This window comes from Neodiprion lecontei, chromosome 2 (genome assembly GCF_021901455.1).
Source record: "Neodiprion lecontei isolate iyNeoLeco1 chromosome 2, iyNeoLeco1.1, whole genome shotgun sequence".
Classification (NCBI taxonomy): Eukaryota; Metazoa; Arthropoda; class Insecta; order Hymenoptera; family Diprionidae; genus Neodiprion; species Neodiprion lecontei.
The window spans coordinates 3,238,162-3,262,630 of NC_060261.1; the positions used below are offsets into that span (position 1 = coordinate 3,238,162).

Genomic DNA, 24,469 nt, shown 5'->3' on the forward strand with positions numbered 1-24,469 from the left:
CCTTTTTTTTCCAATGAACTTTACCGCCCCCGTACTCCGATTTTATTACCCTTATCCTACAATTATTTCGCTTGATAATCGTTAGACGAAGTTCGTCTCTGTATGCGATAGACGCAGGAGATGTTTCAATAAATTGACAAATTTTACAGGAATAAATTCGCTCGAAGTATCGACAAGTTTAACCGGATTTTATTCGCGAATTTTGCGAATTTCTAAAGTTCTGGAAACGCCAAATCACGGATTTATTATTTACGTTCGGAATCCTTTTCATTCCAATTTTCAGTTTTTCTCATTTCTCACACCCACTCGTCGAGTAAACTACGCTGCGTGAGTATATTTTTATTTTCCGAATTTCCCTCAATCGAAACTTTATTTTCCAAAATTTCCCTCAATCGAAACTGACGAATCCCACTTAACAAATGATTCAACAAATCCTCGACACCCTGCAAGACTCGGAACAATAATAACAAGAAAAACTCGTAAAACCGCGAAAGGCAAAAGCATGCAGTTTGTTAAATTGATCCTGTCCTCCCGGGGGCGAAAAACGCCTCTCGATGCCTCGATCATCTTCTTGTAAAGCCGTGTTCTCCATTCTTTAAAATAGTCCGCCACTTACCGGCAGGTGGCCCGAGGCATCAAATCAGACGTGTTACGTTAACTGAATTTAAATTGCCGCCGCCAGTCTCGGCGTAATTTATGCGCCCAATTGTGCGACGGTCTTGAATTTACCCATCAAGTGGCAAGATACGCGCAATAAATAAGCAAAAATTTCATCATTATATCAGTGCATTTTACTTCCACTGCAAAATAAAAATTAAAAAAAAAAAAAAAAGACCAAAGTCCCTTAAATCGTTTTATTCTGATTCTTTTTCTCTCTCTCTCTCTCTCTCTCTCTCTCTCTCTCTCTATCTTAAAAGGGAGGAAAATCCCTGAGCATTTTCTTTTTCATCCGTTAAATCACCGCCCGGATAACGAGGACTGTCATTTTTTATGCATCTACAGACATTATACACGCGTTGTTAAAAACGCGTCGCGTTAATCACTCTTGGATTTTTTTTTTTTTTTTTTTTTGGAACGGATTTTTGAATCTCATGACTTTAACGAACCGAGAAGAGGTAGCGAGAGGAATAACCAGGCTTATTTTACCGATCGTGGGGGGTCTTCGTCGACCGGCAGTTTATTCTTTTCTAAATGTCCTTTCGACTGCTCGTGCATCACACACGGCTCTTTGACAACGGAAATTAACCGCCGCTTATATTATGCGTGCCTTATTCCCATGGGTATAAAATACTCGTGTTTAACTCGGGAATATTGTCAATTAAAATATTTGTAATACGGTGATTATGTCGGCACACATTCGGGTACGTATAAAACGTGTTTACGAAGTTTGACGACGTTTTCATTTTTCTACGTTAAAATCTACCGCTACTCTAATCGTTTACCTTCGTTTTCTAATTATTCTTCTGCTTTTTCTATGTCGGAGAAGGAATAGGAGGAAGGGAACGAAACGTTGGGTAAAACTCCTTGAAAGTCGAATATCACTCGACGATGCAAATAAAACTCGTCGGACGTTACAAGCAACTCGTGCAACGTCGCTTTTATACAGTGACACAAAGAGAATTATCAACGGCGGAAGGCACGCAGATACGTCGCGCGTGGTTTATTAATTAGAATTCCCTCTCCTTCTCTCTCTCTCTCTGTCCCTGAAATACGTGCAAGAAACACGTGGAAGTGACGCAGAATTATTCAAATATATATATATATAATGTATAATGGTCAGCAAAACTGTGATGCGTCACAAATTTCAGGCATATATCTAGGAGGAATTTTTCACCAATTCAGCGAATTTTTTCGGATCTTGTTTATTCACTTGTTTCGGAAATGTTTTTTTCTTTTTTTTTTTAAACACATACGCATCATGGAAGATTGAAGTAGGACGAACAAAATTTTAACAAAAAAATTGTGTTTTTCCATGAATTATTTAATGCTATATATGTATAGGTTCTATTTTTTCTAGCATCAATATGACTATTTTCAGTGAAAATGAATGGACTTTTTGGTTTTTTTTCCAATGCGACACCTTTAACGTACGAAAAACTGGCAGCGTGGAACTTGAAATTCCTGCCAAGTAGAGAAAAAAAAAAACATTTATGGGAAAATTAAAGGTATCGCCTTTGAAGAAAGAGATAAGGTTCATTTTTTTCAGCGAAAATAACCTTTTTGATGCTATCAAGAATATATAACATGTATTGCGTTTGATAGTTCTTGGAAAAACACAACTTTTTTATGTTGAAATTTTTTTTCCGACTTCAATCTTCAACGATTTAGAGGTTGAAATAATAGAAAACGATTTCCATAACAATTGAAGAATCGGACAAAACTCCCGGAGAGTAGATTTAAGCAGTACTACATGTAACCAATTATGGAAGAAATGCGAGAGGATAAAAAAAAAAGTGGCTGAGTTGGTGGCAAACGCCTCATAGATAAGTATCATAGAAATTTGGTAAGATCAGAAAACAGAAGGATCGCAATATCTATGTTTAAAAAACGTGAAAACCTGTCGTTGTGGAATTTTTTAAATATAATGAGTCGTAGTATAATAAAAAAGTGTAAATTTGTAGAAAACTCGATTGTGCATATAAATATGCCGCAATAGAGCAGGATTCTAATAATTCCATTATTCTAGTTTTTTTTTTTTTAAGTGACATTTTTACCCGCCTTTTCTAAATTTTGTGAAAGAGATTTTGATATGTTTGAAAATTCTATACCGATACCTTACCTAACCAAATCTAACCTAACCTAATTTACCATGAAACTATTTTTACCCTCGCCCATTTTAACCTAACCTAACCAAATCTATTTATAAAACTATTTTTACCCTCGCCCATTTTAACCTAACCTAAATTAATCTATCTATAAAACTATTTTCACCCTCACCCCAAGCATTGCATTGCAAAAAAAAAAAACAAAGATAAAGTCCAAACCATGCAGATAGATATTCGTTTACCCGTGGCTTGGAAAAAAAGCGGTGAATTTTGGGGTGGAAATTTTTTTTTCGCAAATCCCCGATTTTTTCGGGACACGACCGAGGGTGAGGGGCAAAGGGCGGTCCAACAACAAACTCCCACTCGTCGTTATCACGCGCGTTCTCCCCCAGGACCGTTCCTATTTGTCCTCCTGAGAGCCAAACCGTGTTGCAGCTTCCGGGACCGGCGCCCCTTCCCCTTCCTCCACCCCGATTATACACCTTCAGACGAGCCTAGACTCGGGCCATGCGTGATCCCCGATTTCACCCTCGCCTCGGCCGATCCTACGGGTGACAAAAAAAAAATATAGAGACGAGACGAGAAGAGAGAGAGAGAGAGAGAGAGGGAAAGCGTCTGGGAAAAATAACGGGGAGCTGAAAAATTGGCGAACAAATATACAGAGAAAATTGGAGAAATTTTTTCACCTCGTGTTGTTTCGTCCGGAGGGCGAAAGATAAAATTTACACAATCTCTGCGCCATTAACATCCGACACCCCTGCAGGAAATATAAAAATGAGAGCGAAGAATGGAGTGGGAAGGATATTGGAATTGAAGGTAATAATTCTCGCGTTATATGGATACATTTCCTGTCGATCCTCATGAATTCTTTATTCTTCTCGTCAATTATCATTTGGAACTCGACTCAATCCCGCCGATCATTCTTTGATGCCGAATTTTGAACTGTGCAAAGCACTTGACTAATCTCCTCGCTTTTCCGACGCTTTTATAACGAATCGACTTTAATTATATATCGAAGGATTTTCGGCATCACGGTTTTATAATATTGTTGTTATTACTTTTAATGGTAATCTCCCTGAAAGAAATGTATTGAATAAAATAACGGTGATATTGACTGAACGAATCAATAATGAGGAGATTTTCGCCGTGTATACATAAATCTGAGAGGAAGTTTCTCTCAAGCTTTTTTCTTTCATTGTCAGTCTTCTCGTATATCAGACGAGATGCTCCTCAAATAATTTACGGTAGTGAAAACGCTTTTTTCTTAACCAAGTGCGCAAAATTCGATTTTGCGTACCCAATTGAGTGCGCAAAATAGTACATTACCGCACTAGTGCGGAAATAGTCTCGTTTTTCAGTGTAACTTGGTTTTAGATTTTTTTTTTCCCCAACTGAGTGAACGAATAATCGAAAAATGCTCCCTGGTAAAATTGTAATAAATGATAAAAAAATAGAAAATATGCTTCAACTCTACGTGAAACTTGAAGTAAAGTACTGGGAGTGGGAAAAATCGCGAAAAGGGTGAGGAAAATCCCGAAAATTTCAGCCGAGACGCGGCTTCCAAGCTCAGACGTGATTTGCCGGCAGCGGCGCGGTTGTCGTCGTAAAACATAATCGTGTCGGTACACAGCCTCGGAGCACCGAATTCCCTCGTAAACTCGAAAGTGATGAGACTTATTTACACATTGCGTAGGCATGGGGCTCGTCAAAATTGGCAAGTTTCCTCCCGGCGTTCGTTCCCTCAACGTTGACGTTGTTACCACTGTTACTTCACGCCTTACATTATGCCCGTGTTACACCTTGTACACTCGGTGCGTTACGCCTTCCTTAAAGCTCCGTCGACTTCCCGTTTATCTGTTTTCAGAGAAAAAAGGAAGATATTGCCATCGCCGCGAAAATGAAGTGTTGAGCTTTCGCTGAATCTTCACGTTTTTGAGCTTAGAGAATCATCTCCAATCACTTTTAAATTGACGTCTTTGTGTGTGTGTACGTATGTCGTGAATTTTTTTTTTTTTGGTCCAACGATATGTCGAGAACGAGTTACCGGATTTCAATGATTTGAGTCTCAATCGACGCGGTTTTTCCAAACTTAGAACTGATAGATAGAAACCAAACACATTTGGATTTTGATGAAAACTGATACTCGTCGGTTTGTTGGATGGCTGATCACGAATCTGAAGTCAGATTACGAAATCCAAAATTGCATGAAAACAAAAAAATTATCCGCTCGAGCAGAAAATTTGTATGTTTGAACATGTTACAGCAGAGGTTTTGCAAGCATTGCCAAATGGAGTTTCAATCTAACGAACCCGTTAGTTTAACTTGCAAAATTCTAGGTACCGTAACAAATTTTCTTTCCGTTACTATACTAACATTAAAATATGCCGGTCCAGCGAAATATTTTGAAAAAGAATCCTTTTTTCTAGCAGCAACAGCTTTTCTCAAGTATATAGCAAGATTTGGCTTCAACCTCACAAACCGTCGAACTGGGTACTGGACTTTCGTCATTTCTGTGCATAATTAAAGATCAAAACATAAAATATGACCGACGTTTGGGGCGGCATTTCGATTTTTTTTTGTTTTTTTCTCGTTTCCATTTCCTGTAGAATCGTAGTCGCCTGTTTCTGTCCTGCCAAAGGAAGGAATAAAACCCGGGAGTGATATCCTTTTGGGATAGTGGCTGCGCACAGTACGGAAGAGCGAAGACACGGGGTGAGATTAGGGTCCGTTGTGGAAGAGGCAGGCATCTGTTGCGCCTTCGCGAACAACATTTACATAATCGCTGGTCGAGCCAGCCAGCCAACATCTCACCCTGTTCCTCATCCCTACTTTTCCCTTTCACCCCGCGGGGGGTGGGTGTCCTCGGGTAAAAAATTATTCCCCAGGAGTTGCCGCCGTTGAAAAAGCCGCAGGTAGAAAGAGAGGAGAACGAATAAATAGCAGAATTAAAAAAGCAGGGTTTCCCCATCGCTCACAGAGTTTTGGAAAACCTGGAAATGTCATGGAAATCTGAAATTATTGAATAGTCAAGGGAAAAAAAGTCGGGGAATCGTTTACCAAGTTTTTTTTATAGATTCAGATAAATTAGTTCGAATACAAAATTTTTTTACCATTGCCGGAAGATTCTCTTCAAACTTTGAATATTCCTAAATATTACCTCACAAACGATTGTGCGCGAGTAAGAATTCGTACTTTCGTTAAAATGAAAAAAAAAAAGGAAAAAAAATTGTATGAAAAAATATAATGTATTGCATATTTTTTTAACTTGCTGTAACCAAATGAATAAATCAAATTGTTCGGAAAAAGATTATAAGATTTTTGTCTGGAAAACGTTGAAATGTCGAGGAATTTTGCGATGGAAATTTAGTGTCTGCACCTTCAGAGAGCTGTCGAAATAAAAAATAAAAAAATTACACTTATAGGGTAATTTTCAAAAATTATCAGAAGGTCAAAATTCGATAATAGCCACTCTTCAACTCCCGCCAATTCTTCGTTTTCTTCCCTTTTTCCCGGGGGCTGTTGAAGGATCTTCGAGTCGTATTACAGGGCGATTGGGGGGGAGGGGGGTAGGGGAGGGGGCGGAAGTGACGCGAAGTGGACAGAGTTTAAAAGTGTCGGCGGACAAGTGTGAGCGAAACTTTATGTGAAAAAAAAAGTCGATGTCGTCTTCCGGAAACGGAGACAAAGTAAATTCTTTCGCGAACCAAGTGTCGAAACTTTGCAGTGAAACTCCGAAAGAGAAGAATTTGGCCGATCGGTTTTCGGTGTCTAAAATATCTTTAGGGCCAATCAGCTGAAACCAGGGAGTTGTTTTCGCCTTTTAAAATCGTTCGTACATACCCACTTTGTCCCAAAAAAAGGCCAAAGGCAGAGAGGGAATTCCGACGGGCCAATTCTGTCAGAAACTCGGGAAACGTCGCGATTTGCATATTCTCGAAACGACGTGTCTAACGCCGCGAACGAAACGACGTGCTGCGACGCCGTTTCGCATCGTCGACGCTTTTGTTTCTCCGCCTCGAAATTTCCTAATTCACCGCGAACTACTCCTGCGGATATCGCTGTAATTTATTCACCCAGTTTCTCACCCTTTTGCCCCGGATTTGTGTCAAGTCGTTTCAACGTGTCGAGTTCCCGTGTATTTCTCCCTGCTAATTAATGCAGTCAGTCTCAAAATCCAGGGTAAGTCGACTAGCGGTGTTCGAATTCGCCGGAAACGATTCGCTGGATAGAAAAAATAAGCTATTCGGGAAGTTATTCGGAGGATGATTTTTCACCCTGAGCTTTGGAAACGCGACGCGAATTTTCAATCGCTAATGAAGAAGCAACCTCGGCATCGGGTGGCTGGGGACTAATCTCCGTTGACCAACAACACGCGCCTCTGCAACTGGAGTCTCAAAGGCCGAAAGCCAGCTGCAGCTGCAGCCCGCGAGCCGCCTCTTTACGCCCCTTCGATAATGACCAAACGCTAATGCAGAACTGCTAACGAGTCGAAACTCCGTAATTATGAAATACCTATATTCCCGTCGCGTCTAGATTCTAGGAAACACAACTCATACCGCGGTATAATATCACGCTGCAAGGATTTCGTGTATAATTAACCGATGCTGTGTCGCGAAAATTTTATTTTTGTTTCATTCCTTTGTTGTGGTTGGTTGTTTTCGTTTTGATTTTTTGTTTTATTTATATCATGTGTTCGCTACATGTTCGCCGTCGCGCGTGTCGTCAGCATTGTTGGAAATATAACAAGCCAATGACGGAGAGGTTAGCTATAAAGATAGACTTAAGGGAGGGGGTTACAGCTTGGACCGTCTAAAATCATGCCTATTTTTAGTGGTTTCTTTTTTTTTTTTGTAGGAAAATTAAAACACTTGGCGCTATTTTTTAGAATTTTTTTTATTGAAATTGATAACAAAATGGTCGCATGAAGCATATAATTAGCGAACGACTCCGACCTCGAGGGCTTTTGCGGCAGCGCGTTTTCTGACGTCACTTGTCCAACTTGTAGCAGATGGAAAACATTTTTTTGAGTTAAAAACGCCTTTTCGGGTCAGAGCTCGTAGCACAAATGTTGCAAAAACATTGTTTTCAAATATACACGATCATGAACGAAAAATTGTTGAAAACATTTTCGATAAACAAAAGTTTTAAAGATTGTGTCAAAATTTCACAACGATCGGATAAAAATTGACCGAGGAATATGCGCCACAGGATTGAAACCGTGGTCGTTTGCTACTCGTATGCGCCATGCCGCCATTTTGATATTAATATCAATGAAAAAGTTCTTAAATGTTCTTGAAACTATGAATAATAATAGCCCTTAAACCTCAAATTGCTCCAAGTGTTTTCATTTACTTCAAAAGAAAACTGTTGAAATAGGTATGATTATAGACAGTCCAAACCTATATCTCCCCCCTCCTTCAGACATAAACAGAGTTAACCTTCCAGAGAGTTGTTATTCTATGGTCTTCGTCTCGCGAGCTCTGTACATTGTCAGTACGCGACGATCTGTAGAGCTGAGATAGACGCTACGCTAATTGTTTGAAGTGCTGTTTCTTGTTACGTCGTAATAAATACATTCTAAATGTTGAAAAATGTGCCGTGAAATAAATATCGTCCCATAACAATCCCCGCAACAAGAATCGCACGCAACTACACGCGGCAGAGGCAGAAACATCGTTCATCGATATCACGAACGAGGCTGCACGGCAACGTTCCATTCAAAATCAATCCAATTGTGAGGAAGCTTTGTTGAAACGTCGCTCCGCTGTGACAGCCAGTCGGTATGTAAACTGGTTCCAAAAATCCTGATCGACTCGAAACTGTTTGCCATGTAGGGTATAAAGGGTAACGTTTGCGGCCTAATACGGAGAGAGAAATTATTTTTATCGGGTATGAATAGAAATAAAAAAAAAAAAAAAAAACGAAGAAGAAACGGAAAATGACAGGCGGATATCCGTAGCGAGTAGTAAAGCAAATATAAAATAAAATAAGCTCAACGTAGTTTACTTGGTATAACTTTACAAGTTGGACTCGAAGAGCTGAAATTTTCCTTATAAAGTAACGAGAAATCAATGAAGTAATTGTCGATCGCTCGAAGTCACGTAAATCGTTGCAAGTCTTGGGATGAACAACGAATGGTTAGAATTCATTGAAGTTCTAATGATTTTTGTCCGTAACCATCAACCATATCTTCACTTTTAGTTAATTTCCAATTAACCAAGTGATTTCCATTAATTTTCAACCGATTTTCCCATCGTTCTAATTAATCTCCCGCGATTTGTCGTGATTTCCAGTGATTCAATCGAGTCTGGAAATCACTGAAAATCGTTCCATCAATGAATTAAGATCACCAGCCCCTCGATGCTGCACCGCAAATTACAAGTCTTCGAACTGATCCCGTCCGAATGTTTCCCAACAACAATACTGCACTGCAGCCATTGGAACTAGACAACAGCGACGGGAATGCCGAGGACTGTCCACTATCAACGACTGGCGACTAGCCAAGGTGTTCCAAAATCGTTGGAAGGTGCTACGGCTGAGTCGTTACCGGCATGTATTAATGATTACTCGAATTGTTCTGCGGATATCGTGGAGAACGGAAACCGCAGCAGGTATATTCCCGCGTATAACGATTTATATCTATATATATATATATATATACATATGTGTGTGTGTGTGTATGTATGGGTACATATATAACGATAACTCCGCAGGATTTTGCGGAGGAATTTCGAACTGCGTTTCGGTGATATTCAAACACGCGCGGTTGCTGATTGCGGGTAGGAATTTTGACTCTTGTGTGTGTGTGTGTGTGTGTGTGTAAGGGAGAGAGAGAAAGAGATAGAGATAGAATGGCGATGGCTGGCGAAGGAGCATTCCGTAGTTGGCGGGCTACAATTACTTAAGTCGAGCAAACAGCATTGAATTCGGGTCGCGAGTGCAGCTGGCTGCCGGCTAACTCCCGAGGAATTCCCCGTCAATTACTTACCTCTAATTGTTCCTTTGCCAGAGTAGAGAATTATTCAAACTTCCCGCCTTCCTATTCCCCGCGAGGCGGGAAGTTTGAATAACGAATTTAAGTGAAAAGCGTCGGTATGGAGAAAAGATAAGGAAACGTCGATACTTCGAAGCGTTTTTCGCAAACCGTTCCTGCCCAGGGACACGTGTGTCGTCAGAAACGGAGGTCTTGTAAGTAGCGAGTAGCTGTCTTTCGCATTAAAAAATCAATCCATCAACTCGCCCCGCGACTCCCGGTTGTGACAACGTCGACGTTGCTGCAGGGTGAGGGGTGGGAAGAGGAAAAGTGGCTTTGGAAAATGACTGAAGGTGACTCGGGGGGATGGAAGCGAGGAACGAAGGAAGAAAGAAAGGAAGGAAGGAAGGAAGGAAGGAAGGAAGAAGCCAACCAACCTTGGAGGCATCCTTCGTCCTTTCCTCATCCCGCAGGTTCGCGAAGCATAATCCAATTTGTGGTCTCCCCCGAACGAAGGAGGAGACACGAAGCGTCACTTTCAGCGACGTGTGCCGACTCCCTGATGAAATAACAATATTGTTTTTCTATCTCGCGATATAAAACATTGATATCTGCTCTCCTCGTCCTTGCGATATCTGTACATACGTACCAACACGCGTATGCAGACACACGGACGCGCAGTTAGAGAGGAAGTTAACTTCTTACAACACATGTTTGTATGGGGCATTCCACGCCGATTCAGTTAACGGTTGATCGTGACATTTTTTTTTTAATCAACGATTCTTCCTACTTTAGAACGATTTCTGAAAAGCTTCTGAAAAATTTTCAAATACTTTTTCAATCACTCGTCTTTGCCCTACGATTTTTCAAACCCATCGCAAAAACGTTTTTTTTCTATTTTTTCCAATCGATTTTTCTATTTTCATACATGTCGAAAATCTACTATAAAATTTTGAAACAAATCGTTAGTGAGTTTTATAACCGAAGAAACAAATTGATAAATCAGCACTCGAATCGGAGATACGGTATGTATTGTAATGGATTTTTAACAGGTACGAAAATAGAAAAATACGATTCAAAAAATAGAAAAAAAACGTGTTCCCACTTTGAATATTACCGTGAGAATGTTTCGTTTCGAGGACGAAATTTTTTTCCTCCTTGTTTAATAAAAATCGATTTGGGTGTTCTTGAGATGGGTTTGAAAAATCACAGGGTAAAGACGAGTGACTAAAAAAATGTGTAAAATTTTTTTTAAAGCTGTTCAAGAGTCGTACTAAGGTGAAAAAAATCCTTGGTGAAACTGAAAAATGTCGTGATCAACCGTTTGCTGAGTCGGCATGGAATGCCTCATACGTCCGTATAGGTATAGTTGCGCATCGAGAAAGTTTCTACCAATATTCTGCCGGCCTTCGCCCCCGTGTAGCGAGTGGACAATGGGGGTAATAAAAGTGGCGTCGACGATGTTGCGGCATGGCAATGGAAGCGGTGCACAAGTGCCGACAACCGTATGAGCCTAGGGCGAGTATAATAATACGGGGGGCGAAGGGCATCAATAGGAATGCCATTTGAAGGCGGTCTAAGAAACTGCTAATAGAGCCTCGCGGGTTGCGAAAAGAGCCCGCAACCTTCGGACGATGATGCCGAGGGGTGGAAGGGTGGAACGGAGGAAGGGAGAAAGGGTGATTGAGTGCCCCGTCCACCCCTAGACGAAACACAAAGGGCACGTTACGTAGCGGCCACCGCGAACTCCTCGCCCATTAACAGGATTCGATTGGCCCTCGAGTCCTGCTCCTTACGCCTCCGGTTCGGCGAACGTCAGCAGGGACTTGACTTCGAGCTCTTTTTTTTTTTTTTTTTTAACAATGAAAATGATAACAGTCTGAGCGATTAGAGTTTGAGGGCCTGATTGTTGTAACAAAATGACGGCATGAAGCATATAAGTAGCGAACGACTCCGAACTCGATCTCCTGACGTCATTTGTCCAACTCGTAACGGATGGAAAACATTTTTTTGAGTTAAAAACAACTTTTCGGATTAGAGCTCGTAGCCCAAATGATCAAAAAAAAAAAAAAATTGAAATATATATACGATTACGAACAAAAAATTTCACATTTCGACGAAAAAATTGTTAGAATGTATAAAAAAAAATGTTGGGATTGAAATTCAAAAATTTAGTAATAAGCTCGAATCGATAAACAAGTTTTGATGATCGTGTCAAAATTTCAAGACGATCGGATAAAAATTGACTGAGAAATCTGTGCTGACGAATTGTAAACGTGGTCGTTCGGTACTTATATTCCAACATATTCTTGAAGCTATAAATAATACAGCCCTCAAACTCAAATTGATCTATGTGTTTTAACTTTTTTTAAAGTAAAAAAATACTCCTAAAAACAGGTATGATTTTAGACCATCCAAACTTTAACCCCCCCTTAAATGTCAAATTTTGCTGCCTCTCGTTGATACTTCGCCGTTTCTTGAGCTCATTGCGAAACGAGCCTCATCCCATCCCTTAACTCGACGATCATATTTTGTTTTTTTTTTCATTTGCTGCAGTTGTATATTATCTTACGATTCACGGATGACTGAAAGACTAGTTTCTTTGCTGTACAAATACCGTCGTTCGACCGAACCAAGGGGTGCGTTTCGCTCTCAGACTCGGTGTCGCCATCTCTGAGGAAAACATCGAGACGCGCAACCCCTGTAATTTTATCTCAGACCTGAACCCTACCTGAGCAGCATATTGCGTGAACTGCTATGAAAGGATTTTCTTGAATTTATTAACAAAAGCTTCCTTTATTTCACCGTTGATACATTTACGTGAATGACGAAAATTTTAAACAAGCATCGAACATCGCACAAGCAATTAACCGACTTGGTTTACAGGGGTTGAAATTTTACTTTCCAGAGGTTACACTCTTTAACCCTTTCAGCCACGCAATTCAGTTACTTGAAAATGCAAAAAAATGAAGGATTTCGTATGGCATGTACAAAAAAGAGTGCCACTAGAGTGGCGTCTGCGATTGAAAGGGTTGAGGTGGTTTAAGCATGGATTCCTCGGGGCAAAGATATGCCGATTTTCGAATAATTCAGCCGGAGACTAACCCGCGAACAGCATAATAAACTTACACCGAGTAGCAGACAGCGAATGGACAGGTTCGAGGGCGAGGGGGTGAGAAACCGGAACAGGGGGTTGGGGTTGGGTCTGTTTCAGATCTCCCAAATACCAATTAGAGACGGAAACTTCCCCTTTCATGTTGATTCCTGCTCCGAAGTTATCTCAAAGTTCGCATTGTTCTCCTCTTCGCGGGATCCCAACCCAATCTTCACCCCCATCCCCCGTCGTTTTCACACAGCTCAGGTACTTCCGTACGTCATCAACACTTAGTTCGATACTGCACGACGATCAATTCGCGAATGGTGGTTTACAGAGTTCTCGTCTTCACGCAAGATCACTTTGAAAGTTTTCCCGAACAATTCTGCAAAGAGCAACCCCCTGATACCAGTTCTTGTTTAATTTTTTAGTTGTTTTTTTGTTTGTTTTTTTTCATTCCTTTTCTTTTCACACTTTTATCGCGAAACAAAATTTTTCGATACATCGTCAGAGCTGTGATCTAAATACTCGATAAATTGTTTCAAATTTTCTTCAACAATTTTGTATCACAAGGGGCGAAAGAGAAATGAAAAACTGAGAAATATACAGTCCAGCATCAAAGTGACGTCATGCGACCAACAAGGGTTGCAAAGAGTGCTTTTCGCTTCCACTCAGCCCGCAAAATTAAGGAGCGCTAATCGATCGTGGAACGGGTTTGCAAATATTGAAACCGGTTGTTGAGGGCCTGACGACGCAACGGGGGGATGTTTCAGGCAAATATACCCTTGGTAAACATAACTTGTTCTTTCTCGAACCGCAGCTGTCACCCCCTCTGCTGACCGTAAGATCGTGAAATTTTCCCGCGGATAGATTCCGACCCGGCTTAGAGAAATGAAGATTTTCATTTCGCCGGTGTGTTTGTGCCTTGTTGGGGGATGAAAAAGGTGGGGGTGAGGGGTGGTGGACCGCCAGACATCGAGGGGTGGAATCGGTTTATCTGAAAATGCGGAACTGACGGAGGTGTTAAATTCCGCCGACCGTAAATTGAATTAAATCATTTAACGGCCTTATGTTTCGAGGGTGCGCAACCCCCGCGAGGCTCGGCCTCGTCGCCGCCCCTCGAATACCCGGGAGCTGATAAATGTAACGAACGTTGTACCGGCGGCTGGGGTGAACGGGGGTCGTTTCGACGGACCGGAACTCCATTTGCACTATCTTTAACTTCGCCCCCGCGAACTTTAATTATTCACGCCTCCCTTCCTCCCCCTCCACCCCCCCCCCCCCCCCCCCACCCCCCCGTCCAACAGCTCGGACCCTAATAGCGACACCCTGGGAAAATGTTTATCTCCGATTTCACCCCGCAAATTGACACCCCTACTTATTCGGCAAAGATTCCGCGCGTGTATAATAACGCGTTTTGCCCGCAGGGAGCGTAGATCGCGCCTTTCTATATCGCCTCGCTTTTCTCCGTTTATTCCTCCCTCCCTAGAATATTACAGCCGTCCCGCTTATCGCCAATGACTTCCGCAATTGTCGTCGCCTAAATGCTTCAATAGAGGGCGTTCCTTCTAATTAGACGCTCGGTGAACTGTGCTTTACGCAAGAGGGAAAAATATCTCTGTTACGAAGGTTTTTTCGCGGTAACTTTTTAACGCGAATTCGATTACGCTGAAATTGTCGTTTTGATGAATAAAAAACACGTCGATACAGCAGACGTCAGACGACGAGTGATTTTAAGCGCTTTAGAAGGAACCTCGAACATATTTTTGCGAATTTGAAACCAAAAGCTTTTTGCTCGCAAAATCGATTTCCAGGACCTTTTTAAGAATAATTTTTACCCTCGGAACACTTGAAAAAAATATTTATTTCAGAGTCGATTATAACGTATACTTTTTTTGACCTGAAAACCGGGACTACAAGTGGAATATTATTCCCTTTCAACTTTTTTTCCTCATTTGCGGGAAACGTGAGATCACCTTGCTTCGCTGAGGTAGTAAATCTATCCGCGTGAATAATCTTTGACTTTATTCCCTTGTTACATAATGTAATATTACACAGGACTTCTAAAATTTTTTTTATTTCAGCTACGTGGGATGTTTTTGGTAAATATTATGTTTTCGAGTAGGTTGAATTCAAAAATTACTTCCATTTCCCTCCGTCACGTACGGTATTCTTGCAAAATACAAGGTGTTTGTATAAAAAAAAGCATAACAATAATGAAAAACGACACCATTTTATCGCAATGAACCGAACGATATTTCTTATAAAATTAAACAAACAATTTCTTTATGAAATATATTCAACATTCCGTGTTCGTTCTTTTCTTATACACGAAACCTTTTCTTCTTCTCTTCGATACTTTTCCGAACACGCTTCCGCTTTCCATTTTCTCTTTCCCTGTTTGTATTTATTCTCGAGTCACACTCTAATACACATCAAATAAAAGTGAGAAATCACTTTTGCATAGGATTTTTATAATCGAGAATAGGATACCAGAATAGGATACGAATTAAACGTGAGATTCACGCTAAACGAAACCGCAAACACGACTTCAAGAAAAAACCTGACTCGATGAAACTTTTTGAGTATTTTCCCCGGTTTCAGTGTGTGAAAATCTGTAAGAAACGGTATAAAAAACTTGTCCAATTTTTCGTTTTCAGACCTGCATTGCAATGTCTGCATAGTTTAATTTCCTCGTTCTCATAATTTATCCTGCAAGTTATCCATCACCGGAATGCAATGTTCGAAGGCATGTCGCGTGACGCATTCGGCTCGACATACTTTTGCGGCACATTATCTAGCACAGATGCCTGTCGAAGCATATACGCGTCACACACGTCAGCCCATAATTCTCCACGTTTTATGTACATCGATACACTCGACGGCTTGTGCAGCAGCTCCGTGGCACCGCTGCTTCTTCTTTTTATCCCTCTTCTTCCTCCTCCTCCTCCTCCTCCTCCTCCTTCTCCTCGTCGTCGTGACACGCGGAGTAAAAATTTATGCAAAAATCAATATACCTTACACGGTTACGTGACGGGCCAGAAGTAACGACATCTGAATATCCGCTGCAGAGTTCCGTCGCATCGTCTAGTCGGTGACGTATTTTATTTTTCAAATTTTTGTGTTCATTTTTTCTCTTATCAATCAACGAAAATTCCTCAAAAACATTCCCGTTTCCAGTTTCTCACAACGAAATGTCAATTTCCATCTGCGGTTCAAGAGAATAATTATATTTTATAATTCACTTTTCCTCTCTCTCGTTCCCTCAATTCGATAGATAAGTTAACGTTTTGAATTGAATCTGACAAATTTTCTACGATCAAATCATTGGTTGCTTGATTTTGTTTTTCCTACCAATAAGAATTAATCGTAGATTATTTAAGGAATTCTTATTTCCCGAAATATATTCACTTCATCCTAATAAAATTTGTAAGTAAGCGAATATTGTTGTCACTGGAAGAGTCTCAACTATTTGAATAATCCTTAGACGATGTTGACTCTATTTTAGTAACAAAAAAAAAGACGGATGATTAAAAACCTGCAATGGCTTGAATAAAAAAAGAAGGGCTTATCGAATGAAGCATCAGAAACAAAGTTAAGGATGTACTAGCTATTCATTCTCAAAAAAAAGTGAGTCTTATCGACAATATTGAATAGTTTATGACAAGATAAGAATCGGAAAAAATAAACCACAATAAAGGCGATAAGAAAACTGAATTTGAACCGTAATAATGCTTAAAATTTATCAATGAACTGTTTAAGCAAAACATTGTTCAACAAATTTATAGGGAATGTTTTTTTTTTGTGATATGAAATAAATTCGTTGATTTTTCTGAATATACATGAATTTTTAAAGAATTTACTCATTATTTTAAAATTTCTGTTTTAGAAAATTAGTAAAGTCTGCATTTACGAAACTATTCGTTCGATGCCCCGGAAACTTCTTAATTGTAACGAACAACGTTTTTACGAAAACGTGTCCAAAATCGACGATTCTTCCTCTATTTTAAAAAATTTTAAATCCTCGAAAACGGAAATTTCAAAGCAATGAGAAAATTTCTTTAAAAATTGACGTTTACTCAGAAAAATCAACGAATTCATTTCACATGACAAAGAAAAAAAAAAAAAAAAACATACCCTAAAAATTTGTTCAACAATGCTTTCTTCAAACAGTTTATTGACAACTTTTGGGCGTTGTTATTATTGAAATTTAATTTTCTCACCGTCTTCATTCCGGTTAATATTTTTCCGATCCTTATCTCACCGCAAAGTACTAAACATCGTCGACGATATTCACTTTTGGTCGAGACTGTACAGCCAATGCACCCTTAAATTTTCCTCTCCTTTACTTTTCGCGACCCCGTTCCCCGAATGAGTCAACGCGCCAAAGTCTCGGGGATCTTCAGGGTTCACTTGCGACCCCCAGAAAGGTGACCCCTGACCTTGGCGCAGTTGCATCGGTGCAGTTTCGACTCGGGGTGGTTTTAGGGTAGACGGGAGTCGTGAGAGACGAGCCACGTGGCGTTTCGAGAGCCGGTGCAATTCTCGCGCGTGCCACGAAGACGCGGATGGATGGGGAGGGTGAAAGGGGGCGAGGGGAAGCCTGGCTCACGCCCTCGCCCTCGCCCTTTCCTCCCTTTTCTCCACCTTCAACCCTGCATCCACTGCCTCCGCAAGCGCATATCTCATACCGCGGCGCTTTCTTTAATGGACCCTCTTAATAATGTATCAATCTCGCTTACGCGCCCCGGGGTTTCGAAGCATGCGACCCTTCGCCCCTTGCGATATTCAATTTTACCCCACCGCATGTATGCACAATATGTACATGCCCCTGTTTCTGCCTTCTTGATCGATTCAACCTGGCCTTGGCGGCTATCGCCACGCGAACACGGCGAAACTATAACGAGATGTTTTAAGCATGGATGGATTTTTAGTGTCTGGTATGGTACGTATCCTCCGGAGCCGAAATGTTCTCTTGGACACAAGTACCGAAAATCAATAGTTTCCGAGATACAGGCTTCGTAAGGGGGTTGATGGATTTTTTTTTGTATCCTATGGATTACGCGATTTTTGCGGATTACAAAGCTTCGAGGAGCAGTCGAAATCCAATATATCAATCAAAAACTGCGCAGTCGATTCGCAGAGACTCCGCAGACGTGTGAAAAACAGGACAAGTCGATTGTTGCAAGAGTCGGAGGGTCTCGTTCTTCATGCGAAATCCGACTTTGCACCTCCTTCCGGTAAACCAGCGAGTTAGTGGATGGAATGAACGCATCGATGGAATCAATCACAGCTTCCTGCCTGTTTTGAGAATCGACCGTGCAGCTTTTTAAGCGATTTGTTTGATTTCAAGTCCCTTTGAAGCTTAATAATTTACGAAAATCACGAAATCCATGGATATCAAAAAATCTGTACACCTTTCTTCCGAAGCCTGTATCTCGGAAACTACCGATTTTTGAGCGGGAAAAAATGTACTATGAAATACCGAAAATCCATCCGATTTGACCGGAAGCCAATTTCCATAAGGACTCTGCGGGATCCTCTCCTCAAGATTACACAGTTATAGAAATAACCATCGAATATTAAATTTTTTTGTAAATACACACACACACATGTTTTACTTGTACGATTTATTTATCCACCACATCGTGTCACTTTTACTTATCAGAAACTGGGACAACTGCCTCGTGTCAACGTACCGTCTGCCTGAGACCTTATTTTGCTTTATGGGATCGATGGAAGAGCGTGGCAAAGGACGCGGGCGGTTTTTGTGGGTAAAAACATCGTTAACGTGACAACGCGAAGGCAACGAAAGGCGACGGGAGGAGGATGAGAGAGGCTCGGTGCTGGAGGAGGAGGAAGAAATTCTTAATACAGCTGCCTGGGGATGGGGATGGGGATGGGGGGAGGATTGAGAGCGCATAGCGACGTACCTGTATTACAATTTCAAATGAACGACCGACTATTGAATTAACTTCATTCATGGGAATAATAAAGCTTGTTTTCCCCGAGAATTCTCCGGCTCTTCTTATTCCGAGGAAAATTATTATATACCGCCTCGACTAATTCGACTAATGCGATGCGAACAAGCAAAAAACTTCCCACCGTCCCTTCGGCTTCCTATACAAACTCCGGAGACAGTCGACTCCGGATCCTGGAACTCCGCCAAACTGCACTTTGCTTCTTCCTGCTGATCCTGTAAGGATAGTGACCGAAATTAATCCCACTCGAGGGTCGACGGTGAATTTACTTTTTTTTTTTCTCAAAAAATCAACTCCGGATGTGAGTCTTTGAAACTGTACCAAAGTGACGGGACATTATCGTCAGAGGCACCAAACGGCTAGTCCTTGAAGGGTTAGGTGCGTCCTGAACTTTCAAGGAATCCATTTTTTCTATAATTTAAAACAAAAATATAATAACAGAATTGTTTTAATCGTAGTGGAGTTTTTGAAAATTCAAGATCCACCTGACCCCTTGAACCCCGTTTCGGGGACGATTAGCGGGTGGTCCAACAGCTCGGGCAGCCTGGCGCCCGTTAACGAGCGGCCAATGCCGATGAAAAAAAGTGAACAAGGATAAAAAGGCTTCGGTTCGGAGCCGGCGCAGCGTCCTTAAACGCGATCCATCACTCGGTGCTACTTGGCGCAGCTTCCGCGCCATTAACGCGCGAGTATTTTGAACGATTTCGAATTCTCCGTCCATTTCCGCCCCTTAGATTCTTATTTACAACACTCTCGTCCTCGAGGATTCCGCCGGACGATTTCTGCGGGATTAATTCCTTGGGGTTGTCGCGACGCGCTCCTCGACGGATTACCGGTGTTTTCTTAGGGAGTCGGCTGCTGGCGTCCCGGCAATTTGTATTCCAGATAAACCGTTATTGATGCTGCCAATATTTCTTAGTCTTATAAAATAGATGCCGCCCTCGAGGGTGCGTTACTTTATTTATTTCGACGCGACGCCCGCCGACAAGATCGAACGTTGTCCTCGACTCTTTCTGCTCCCGAGCTTTCCATCCCCTTCCGGACTCTCGTTTCCTCAGCTTTTCGCTATTCGATTGAAGCCTGGCGATCTGATGTCGACAGTTTCGTCGTACATTTTTCCAAGGTTTCAAAACCATCTTCAAGGTTCGTTTTTTTTTTTATAAAAAGAAAAGCTGCGATGAGTCTGAGCTGAAAAATATAACCGCGTATGAATAAATAGCGGAACCTGAAAAGGCCGAGAAACGGGATAAAATTTATTCGAGCAAGAACACTGGTCAACAAAATTTTGTAACAAGGAAGGTGCTTACTAATTTTGATAAATCTATATACCCCCGTTATAAAACCATATTTTTTTTTGATTCGATCAGGTCTAGTTTTTGTCTTATAGCTACTATCAGTAAAATTGAATGTTTATCCTTTTGACTTACCTTTTTTGATTCAGGGTGCTTTATTAATTACAATAAATACCAGTTGGTTAGTTACAATAAATAATAAAACACCCTTTTTTAAGAAAACTAAAAAAATCGTATTAAAATATCCAACATCAATTCTATATTACTAAACCTTGTTCCTAACTCAATCAATTGAAAATTTTCATCTTACACACAAAAAGCGAATTTTTGTTGCCCTGTGTAATCAATAAAAAAGAAAAGGAAAAATCCTTCCTTCGAATTCGAAACTTTCTTCACAAACGAGCGTTTGAATATTACATAACGATCGCGTTACGCGGAAAGAGACGAAACTATAAAGACGGTAACACATTGGTGGGTATAAAAGAAAGTACCGAACGAAGCGAAAGCACCCCTCGAGTACTCGGATGGTTCGATATCCGGTTCCCGGGAGTTTCCTCTCGGGTTTCCGGTCGTCGCGGAAAACTATGGAAAGCTGGAGTCGCCGCATGCAGCCGTAAGTTGTAACCGAATCCGCAACGCGGCCGTCTTCCGGATCCGCGCAACGCGTTCGAAACGCGCAGACGAAGAGTCCCAGGGAGATACGGAGGCCTTATTGGCTCACGCCCCTGACTTTCAGGCTTAAGCCGCGCAGTTTTATGCGAGGGAAGAACAGGGGGGCGCAAATCCTCCGCTGCGAGATGTGTATTGGATTACAGTGATTTTCAATTATATCCCCGCGGTACGACATGTGTGGATACGTTGGAAAAACAACCGCGACTTATCTCGAGACGACTCCCGGGCTTTGCCTCCAGCTGAGTATGATTCGATTCGGAATTTCGCCCAGAGCCGTTATGGAGTTGAAACGTGTCGGTCTGACTCTATTTTAGACGGCAAAACGACCCAGCGACTATTTTCAGCAGTAGTAGTTGTGGTTTATTTTTGCAAAATTATACATGAATTACAACAAAGTTTTAATCGAAACATTTTACGATCTTGAAGTAGTCTGATCTGATTTTTAGTGATTCTTATACTGATATTTTGAAGAGAAAACAATGGTATTTAATAATAAATAATATAAGACAAGTTTCAACAATCTTATATAAAAATTTATTGAATCTAGTATGAGATGGATTCTAGAATTTTTACGAAGAAAAAAATATTTTTTATCCTATAAATAATTTTTATTAACTCTAATTGGTCACTCTGGGTCAAATTCATCCCAACCATCTTTCAAACTCCTCGCAGAATCCCTTAGTCATGGTGATTTTGATTAGGAAAACTGGCTTTTTCTGCGATCCTTAAACAATACCTAAGGATATTTTTTTTAGATTTTTAAAACTCATCATTACAGCTGGATTTCGATTTTTGGAACTGGGGTGAATTTAACCCCGTGTGGCCGTTATGCGATTCTACTGAAGTGTGATCAATTAGGGTTAAACATTCAATAATATTGCAGAGAAATGGTATCAATAAAATTGAAAATCTTTAATAACTTTAATGAGAAGAAAATGAACAAGTTTTCTTCCTTGAGCTTCTGTGAGGTTGTTGAACATTTGTAGAATATTTTTATAAAATTTTCGAATTACGATCCTACAATTATAACATATCCAAATTGCAGGTAACTAGAAATTTCTACCCTTAAAAAAGCTGCGAAAAATTGTCAGGAATGGCCTACATATAACACGCATTCAAAACAGCATTAAATCACCGTCGGTGAATAATTTTACAATTCCGTGCAATTCCGGGTTTTTTTTTTTTTTTTATTCATATAATTGTACCGATAATTGGTTGGTATAACGAGCTCGATTCGTTGTGGACCAAGATAAAACGAGCGAATGAATAAATAAATAAGGGTGCATAAATAGTAATCGATAAATAATTTGTCCGCCGCATATATGCGGGCTGTTTTTGCGGTTTAATTGCCGCCCGCTGGTGTGGCCGCAACCCGCGTGAAACCGTAATCGAGATTGAATATTCCGCAAGCTCCTTTACCCGAGTTCGGTGTTCAACCGAGAGATGGCGCCACCGTACGGGAGCTTTATCTTTCAACGGTTCTCAACCGGAGCTTGCGACGCAAGGCTGGATCAATCGCGTCGTATCTTTGGACGATTTCAATTACGCGTAATTTATTCGCGGTTTTGACGAAGAGCTTTTCAAACATCACCGAATAAATTGACAGGTAAATAAAATTCGCCGTCGAAGCTTACGGCTACTTTTCTCACATTTTTTCGTCTATACCGAGGAGAAGAGAAGAGATGCGACTGCAGCCCCCGAATGCCGCCGAGGGACCGAAGCGCCGAGGGTAAGAGACGATAAGTGCTGCTTTCCAAACATTCAATTTGTCGAGTATCGTCTTTCCAGGAATTTTAAGACGGGAATAAAATGGAACCTTAGAAACCACCCGCGCCCCGTTTCTTCATTGAACTGCTCGCATCGCCGGAGTGTAATATAATACAACATCGAAGAAAGCTGCTCAGCGTCTTCCCGCAGGAACACAATATCATTCTCGCTCCAACGAGCTTTCGCCGATCCCCCAAAGGAGTCTTGCCTTATACCCCGAGTCGCTATTATCGACAGGAGCTAAGTCAATTTCGATCCCACTTATTTCTCGCGAATGATCGTCGAAGAAAATTCCCCGGTTCGAAAAACCGCCCGGATTTTACGAAAGCACGAAAGCTCGCATCCTGCGGATCGGTAAACCATCCCTGACTGATTGTAATTCGCGTTTCGCACACCGATCGCTTCGTCATAATTACTGCAAGCGAATTCTCCGACTCCCCACCTCTCAAACGTTGAGTGCAATTACGATAAATGAAATCAGGATGACCAAGGACGAGTAACCTAATGAGCTGAGGAGCTGACGTCGAGTCTACAGAGTGGCGAACATTAGCTGAGGCGAACCTCAAATTCCGACGGTCCGAGCTTTCCGCTCTGCGGCTCTGAGGATCCTTCCTTCAAAGACATCTTTGAGGAGCTTGCAGCTGCGGTGAATGAAGGGTGGGGGGGATGAGGTGAATTATTGACCCTGCTGCGAGGTAAAAACGCGGCACAGTACAAATTTCGAACGGGACCGAATGACGGAAATAAAAGCGCGGAACGAGTGGCAGTATAACCCGATTAGGAGAGACCGGAAGCGGGCAATAAAACCGCGTTTGTCTGTGCGAAAGGCGGGGAGTCGTGACGTAGGCGCGCATCCTTCGTGCCGGAGCGACCGAGGGATAGAAAATTAAATATTAATCTGAGAGAAGGGGTGAAGGGGGAAGGAAGAGGAGAGAAGCAGAGAGAGGATGGAGGGAAATGAAGAGAGGGAGGGGGGGGAGAGGCGGAAGCGAGCCGGAGTCTCATCACACATGCCGGACTGCCTGTTCGAATCAAAAAGGCAAAACTCATTTCAGCCGGCACGCAAAAGGGATGCGGAACCTATCCTGTTTCAAATTTTAATCAACCCCCGAGCTTTGCATAAATTATCTTATGGCAACGGAATCCGTTACGCTAGGGGTTAAATTCTTCGGGGATTTCAACCATCGGTTTCGGTGTAGATATATCCTGCAGTCTTTCAGGGAAATCGAACGCCCTTAGATTCTTTTCTCGTCTTACACCTACAGTAGGTCAGTTGGGATGGACGATGTTGGTAAAAAAATATCGAAATCGAACTATCGATGTCTTTATGAAAACATCGAAGCATCGATTCTTAACGTAGATGGTGAAAATAAGAGCGAAAATTTTGAAATTTGAAATTATTATCATTGTTAAAAAATTCGCAAAAATACATGGGAAACGTAGAATTTCACTCCCGTGGCAACGAAAAAACTGAATTGCGTGACTGATAGGTTTGAAAAAAAACATCGATAGTCAAAACATCGCCGTATATCGCCCGTCCCCCTCCCCCCCCCCCCCCCCCCCCCTCCCCTAACCTACAATACTCAACTTGTCGCGACGTTCTTAAATCATCCCGGGAATTCCTTGTCTCCGACGTTTCGCCGTTCCTTTTTCCATTTCTCGTTCTCCCCCTTGTTCCCCGCTTCGGAAACTCACCGGAATCGAGGAATCTGGACCTATGTCTCGTCTTTTGTCAGCCCCAACGGCTGGCAGAAAGGGCGGATCGCTTCTCCAAGATCTGCGAGGACAGGTCAGCCGTGATCCATCGTCCAGAATCCTTCTTTGTCCGCCTTTAACCTGTCCGTCCGTTCTGCGACGTACAAACGTCGCATTCATTATTCGTGCAGCCGCAGCTGAAGGCTCTGCACAAACTTTGTGTAGCAAAA

General features: G+C 41.6%; 1 protein-coding gene across 1 annotated transcript in view; it reads left to right on the forward strand.

Annotated features, from left to right (window-relative positions):
• The first annotated feature begins 8,272 nt into the window (after positions 1 to 8,272).
• Positions 8,273 to 24,469, forward strand: part of LOC107224739 (epithelial discoidin domain-containing receptor 1) — a 143,402-nt gene continuing 127,205 nt past the window's right edge. The window contains exon 1 of the mRNA XM_046731157.1: positions 8,273 to 8,545. The gene's annotated coding sequence lies outside the window, so the exon portion shown is untranslated. The remainder of the gene's footprint in view (positions 8,546 to 24,469) is intronic.